The sequence below is a fragment of the Tenrec ecaudatus genome, chromosome 1 (genome assembly GCF_050624435.1).
Source record: "Tenrec ecaudatus isolate mTenEca1 chromosome 1, mTenEca1.hap1, whole genome shotgun sequence".
NCBI classification, from domain to species: Eukaryota; Metazoa; Chordata; class Mammalia; order Afrosoricida; family Tenrecidae; genus Tenrec; species Tenrec ecaudatus.
This window is the reverse complement of record NC_134530.1, coordinates 218,997,335-219,003,875: the sequence shown is the minus strand read 5'-3', so window position 1 is coordinate 219,003,875 and position 6,541 is coordinate 218,997,335. Positions and strand designations below refer to the sequence as shown.

At 51.0% G+C, this 6,541-nt stretch overlaps 1 pseudogene; it reads right to left on the bottom strand.

Annotated features, from left to right (window-relative positions):
* Positions 1 to 2,209: 2,209 nt before the first annotated feature.
* On the bottom strand, positions 2,210 to 3,158 carry LOC142439576 (Krueppel-like factor 1 pseudogene; annotated as a pseudogene).
* Positions 3,159 to 6,541: the final 3,383 nt, after the last annotated feature.

Here is a 6,541-nt window from a genome sequence, read left to right as displayed (position 1 = left end):
TGCATCTACTGATATGGTCATGTGGTTCTCATTCTTTGTATTGTTTGTGTGATGGGTTACATTAATTGTTTTTTGAATGTTGAACTATCCTTAAATCCTTGGTACGAATCCTACTTGGTCATGATGAATTATTTTTCTGATATGTTGTTGGATACTACTGGCCAGAATTTTGTTGTATATGTTCATGAGGGATATTGGTCTGTAGTTTTCTATAGTCTTCCTTTTTCAATTCATGATTTATGATTGGCAGCAGATCAATACATCACGGTTACAGGTGGGACTCCAGAAGTGGGTACTGAACCATGAATGGGGCATGTACATTATGTTAGACCAAAGAACTTACAGTTGGTCTAGTGCCTTCTGAGCAAGGCTCTTAGGACCTGACTCATGACTATGTGGACTCCCAGTTCCACTTCTAGAACCACCCGGAAGTATGGTGATTTCCATTAAGGACACACGCAGGCAGGCCTAGGGGAGACTGCCCCTTCCTGGGCTGACTGGAGAGAGATGGAGTTAATCTACTTTCCAATTCCCTCTGCCTGAGGGCAAGGCTGTTCTTATCCCTAGTTAACGGTCATAAAGCATTCAAGGAGGGACTAATCCACTTGGGCTTTCGTTGTTATCCATAACCTTCTACAAACAGGGTGATGAGAATTTAAGCTGTAATACTGTTTCTGATCTTTCTTTTTGGAATTCTAACTAGGAAAATACTAAGCCTCTTGGGTGATTTTTAAATTTTCTTATCCTTCCGGATCTCTTTTCCTTTTCTTTTTTTGGATACTTTCTGCAACTCATCCAGCCCCTTTACAGAAAGGGCTATTGTTGCTGTGATATTTCTAAGTTTTTTTGTTCCTGGATGCTCCTTTCCCTCTATATACATATACAACATGTGACAGTTACATAATCTCATGTCAACTTGAGCGAAGGGGTGGAGTCTAGCCTGTCAATCATTGTATAGCCAATGAGGCCTCTGTGTGGGCATGGCCTTCTGAAAATCCTGGGAACTCCTGTCTTCTTCCTTGGAGACAGGACACACCCTCTCCCTGTTAGACATTCCTGTTGACAAGTCACATGGAGCTATGCTGATGGAGCCAGAGCCCTGGAGCTGGAGGAGTCATGTGGAGACCCCTGCCAGTGCTGAGATGCTTCCACACCACTGGATCCACAAGACTTTCCACCCACTCGCCCGTGATCTTCCTGCATTCTGCGTCAAAAGGTATGTGTTGTGTGAGTCTGAAGAGGAATTTATAGGCTGGTATCAGACCTATGGGCTAATATCGGACTTATGGACTTGCTCTTCACTGGGTTGGGGTGTTTTATTGATGCATAATTACTTCTTGATATACAATTCTCTCTTTGACATATATGAGTGTCTCTGGATGTTTCTCTAGTCTGCTGGACTCACACCCAGCATTCCCTTCCCATTGTGTGGAGGTAATATCTTCGTTCTCTCCAGAAATGCCAATCAGAGTGGGTGGTATTCTGTTCTGTTTTGCTTTTGATTACAACAGGGGAGGTTTATTAGGCCTTTGGAGGCAGGGCTGAAAAAAGGGGGAGACATGTATGGCAGGAGACACTGGCCTTGTAGTCGGCCGGTGGGGGAAGGGGTGGCAAGGTCTGAATGAAGAGTGTCATGAGAGTAATGTATAGAACGCAGGGTGTGTGCAGGCCCAACAGAATCATCTTGCAGGTACAGCCGCTGCCCACCTTTCAGTCACCCAAACCCACAGTCAGACCAACGCTGAAACTTTATCGGGGAAGGAGAGCGTTTTCACAAGAACCATACCATTCACAGCTGATGCCAGACCCCAGTGGAGGCTGTGGCCAGAGTATCACCACCATGCGGAGCTTCAGGAACCGTCTCCAGGTGAAGGCCCTTTCCAGACCCCAGCTCTCTGCGAAGACCCCCAATGCGCCCCTCCCATTGTCCAAGGCTGTCCGTGAGCTAGTCTGAGGGTACCGCTAAGAGTCCATCCCAGTCCGTGTCTCTGGAGAGTCGGTTTCTTTGGGTCTGTGTGACCTTTGACATCTCCATGTGAGGGGGAGGGGCTTCCTCTGAGGCTCCCCCAAGTCTGTTTCTGTATGTATGGAGTCAAGCCTTGATCTTGTGGTGGATCCGTGGGACACATGTCAGATTTGGAGCGCACTCCCGCATGGAATCATGCCCCACCTCAAGTCCTCAGGTGGGTCCAGGTACTAGGACAGGGTTCTAAAGGTGGAGCTTCATGTGCAGGGCCAGATGGTCTGAACGGGAAAATGCTCGTGGGCAGAGCTGGCAGCGGGAGGGGCGCTGCCCAGTATGCTTGTGGTAATGGCGAGTCAGCTCGTCCGAACGCGCGAACTTGCAGCCGCAGCCGTTCCACGTGCAGGCGTATGGTCCCCCCCCCCTCCCCATGTGCGTGCACAGATGAACCTTCAGGTGGGAGCTCTTGGTGGAGCTCTTGTCGCAGCCCGGGTGCACGCACGTGTGCGCCGCCTGTCTCTTTCGCGCCCACAAGCGCCCGCTGCTCCCTGACCTCGGCTGGGTCTCCTGGGGGCTCCTAGCCCCGCGCCCGCCGTCCCTGGTCCCAGGCAACGGAGGAAGTGCGGGGAGACTGCGGGGCCAGTCGCGGGCGCCTGGAGCCCGCGGTAGAGCTGGAAGTGCCCTTGGTACTGCGGTACCTGGTACAGCGCGGGGTACCCAGACTGCAACCAGTAAGGGCGCCGGACTCCGGGACCAGGGCTGCGCCCACGAAGACGTCCGGGCCAGGAGCCGGGGAGGGGGGGAGTTCGGGGGGAGGAGGGGAGGGTGCGCGCGCCCATCCCGCGGGCTCCTCTGGACCCCAGAGCCCGGTGGCGAGCCCCAGGCCGCTGGAGTCCGTGCCCAGAGTCTCCGGCAGGGGCGGGCACTGGCTTCCGGAGCCCTCGCCCGACGCTGGGGCGCCGTCGCCGCTGGGCTCCGAGCCCTGGAAGTTGGTGAGGAGGAGATCCAGGTCCCAGGAGACAATGGCCGATTCCCTCGCTTTCTCCACGTTTGGCTCGTCGTCTGACGCCAGCTTCACGTTGAGCGGCAAACCCGGGGGTGGGGGGACCCCGGGGGCCCGGGGCCCAGATCCTGCGCCTGGTCGGAGCGCCACCACTTGAGGAAGTCCTGTGCGTCCGGGAAGGGGCCCGGGCATGTCAGCGCGCTGATGGAGGGCAGAGCAGTCTCAGCTGGGGCCTGGGTGCACGCCCAGAGCCCTCCAGCCTCCTCTTCCTCAACTGCCTCGTGGGCTATGAAGCTTTCATTATAACTTTAATTTTAAACTTTTTTAAACTGTGAATTCAGTTTAAATTTATGGAGCAAATCACCAATCTACATTGAACAGTTTGCACACATTTTGTTTCCATCTCTTTCATCGTCACCCCCACTTATCCCACTTCCTCCCTGTGCTTCATGCGCACTCTTCCACCTCCCTAACCCTTTTCAACGTCGTCTTTGGGTGAATACTGCCCATTCGAATTCCAATGGTTGGTTATTGTAATGTGCGTGCACTGTGCGAACGTTACCAGCCCCCTGCGGACCTCTCTATTGATTGGATGAAAGTGGAGCCAGGGGGTGAGCTCAGTTCCTGAAGTATGGCTAAGGACCCGAGTCTTTGGGGTTCCACCAGTCTCCGCCTGGTGTCCTTCACCTTCTGTTTTCTTTGGTCTGTAGCTTGCTTTAGTTCTCATTCAGGGACGCCGTTTTCTGCCACCCCTATGGATGCCGGTTGATAGGGACTGCTTTGATGCTGAACTCTACAGCGGGGCCTAGTGGTGACGAGTGGAGTTGCAGTTCAAACCACCAGCTCCTCCACAAGACCAAGACTGGTTGCTGCTCCCCTACAATCTTGGAAATCCACAGGGGCACTTCTACCGGGTCGCGGGGAGTCAGGACCAACTCTATGGCAGTGCATGTTTTTGGGGGGGCAATGATTTTTTTAAAAAAGTCATTTAATCGGGCGCTCGTTCAAATCTTATCACAATCCACACATGCACCCATTTTGTCAAACACATTTGTACATTTGTTGCCATCACCATTCTTAAAACATTTGTTTTCTGCTTGAGCCCTTGGTATCAGCTCTTCATATTTTCCCTTCCATCTCCCCTCCCCCATGAACTGTTGATAATTTAAAATTATTATTTTGTCATATCTTACAGTCTTCGGACGTCTCCCTTCAACCACTTTTCTGTTGTCCACCCCCCTGGGAGGGGTTTATATGTAGATCCTTGTGATTGGTTCCCCCTTTCTACCTTCCCTTCTCTCCACCCTCCCAGTATCGCCACTCTCACCACTGGTCCCGAAGGGATCATCTGCCCTGGATTCCCAGTGTTTCCAGTTCCTATGTGTACCAGTGTACATCCTCTGGTCTAGCTGGATTTGTAAGGTAGAATTGGGATCATGATAGTGGAGGAGGGTGTGGAACGGGGAGGAAGCATTAAAGAACTAGAGGAAAGTTGTATGTTTCATTGTTGCTACCCTGCACCCTGACTGGCTCATCTTCTCCCGGCATCCCTTCTGTAAGGGGATGTCCAGTTACCTACAGATGGGCTTTGGGTCCCCACTCCGCACTCCCCCTTGTTCATAATGATATGATTTTTATGGTTCTTTGATGCCTGATACCTGATCCCATCGACACCTCATTGGGCAATGATTTTTTAAAGAGTTGATCGGAAGCTGTGTGTGAATATGCGGGAGGCGTTTGTCTCACTGTGTAACGTGTAGTGTGGCCCAGTCGCCTCAATTCAGGAACTCAAAGGCCTAGGCATTCTCTCGGGCTGGTGAATTTCCCTGGAGCAGCAGGATCGATTTTCCTGCTTGGGCGTAAGCGCCTGGCTGCAGGGGCCTAATACACGTACAGGAGGGGTGGTGTGTGTTTGTGTTCCGTCACTGTTTGTGAACTTCCTTTAATCATCTTCGTTTTAGTGTGATGTCCCGGCTCTCTCCTGTGACCAGTGTCCCTGGATCTCCATGCTCACTTATCCAGTCTCTCTAAAGAGGACAGTCACACCCCGTGTCCCCCTCCACCCCAGCTAAGACCAGGACCTTCATGGGCCTGCTTGAAACCACTTTCTCCGAGGTCCCCAAAGACTTCACAGTTACTGAATAGTATTGGAGGGGTGAGCTTCCAGGACTTTGGCCCTGCTGATTAGCGACCTTCTCTCAAGGGACTTTGTCTTCCTTTGACTTCTGTGCCATCTTATTTCTCATTCAACCCCACATCCCTCTTTCCTAGGAATTCCCTGCTTCACTTTCTCTTTTGTATGCTGATGTTGGCGGTTTCATCCTCAACTCTCCTTCCCCCACTCCCTCATATCTCCTCTCTTCTCTTTTCTCCTGTCTCCACATTCTGCCAATTTCATCCCTGCTGCAGCTCCAGATGCCATGACTCCCAGCGTGGCCTCTCCTGCCACCATCTCTCCCTTAGCTCTAGACCAGGTTATCCGCCTGCCCAATTACCAGGCAGCATCACACTTGTCTGTGCGCTGAGTGTCTGGGAATCTACCTGTCTCAAACAGAACTCATCGTCTTCCTTCCCACGCCAACTCTTTCTCTGTGACCCATTTCCATAATCAGTTTAAAGCACCACATGTTGGCCAAGCCAGAAAATTAGTCTACACTCTTCTTTCCATCATTACTGCCTGGGCTAGCCTTTTACCCTCTAGGGAAAGCAAACTGGTTCTAGTTCCCTGCACACTTGTTTATGCCACTGTGCTGTTGCCCAGCCTGTGCTCTTCTGGAGCCTGGTAAACTTCTGCGTTTCTTATAAAATCTAGCTCAGGGACCAGCTACCACTTCTGTGAAACTTTTCTTGAATTCTCTCAGAGAGAATTCACTACTACCTTTTCAGTACTATAGTGAGGCATGGGCGTGTATGTGTCAATCCACGTTGACTAGAGAACAAATTCATGATACTCATATATAAGAAAGAGCTTTATATAAAGAGTAATTGCATATTGAGAAAACATCCCAGCCCAGTCCGTATCAAGCCTTTAAGTCCAATATTAGCCCATATATTCAATACTGATCCATAAATTAATTCCTCTTTAGACTCAGGCAGCACATGCAATGATGTTGAATGCAAGAAGATCACAGGCCAGTGGGTGGAAAGTCTTGTGGATCCAGTGGTGGTGGAAGTATCTGAGCGCTGGTGTGGGTCTCCACATGACCCCTCCAGCTCCAGGGCTCTGGTTCCTTCAGTGTGTCTCCATGTAGCTTGTCAACAGGAATGTCTCCCAGAGAGAGAGAGAGTGTGTGTGTCCTGCCTCCAGGGAGGAAGACAAGAGTTCCCAGAATTCTTAGAAGGCCATGCCCACATAGAGGTCTCATTGGCTCTGACCTGATTGACAGGCTAGACTCCACCCCTTCACTTAAGTTGACAGGAGATTATGTAACTGCTACAGTGTATTGCAAATGTCTGGGGGGTAGGGGTGTGGTTTCATGTATTCATGTGGGCAACAAAACAGGAGATGAGAGTTTCCCCTCCATTTGGATCTTCGTCTGCATCTGGAAGAATTCACATTGATCCAGGTAGCGGAG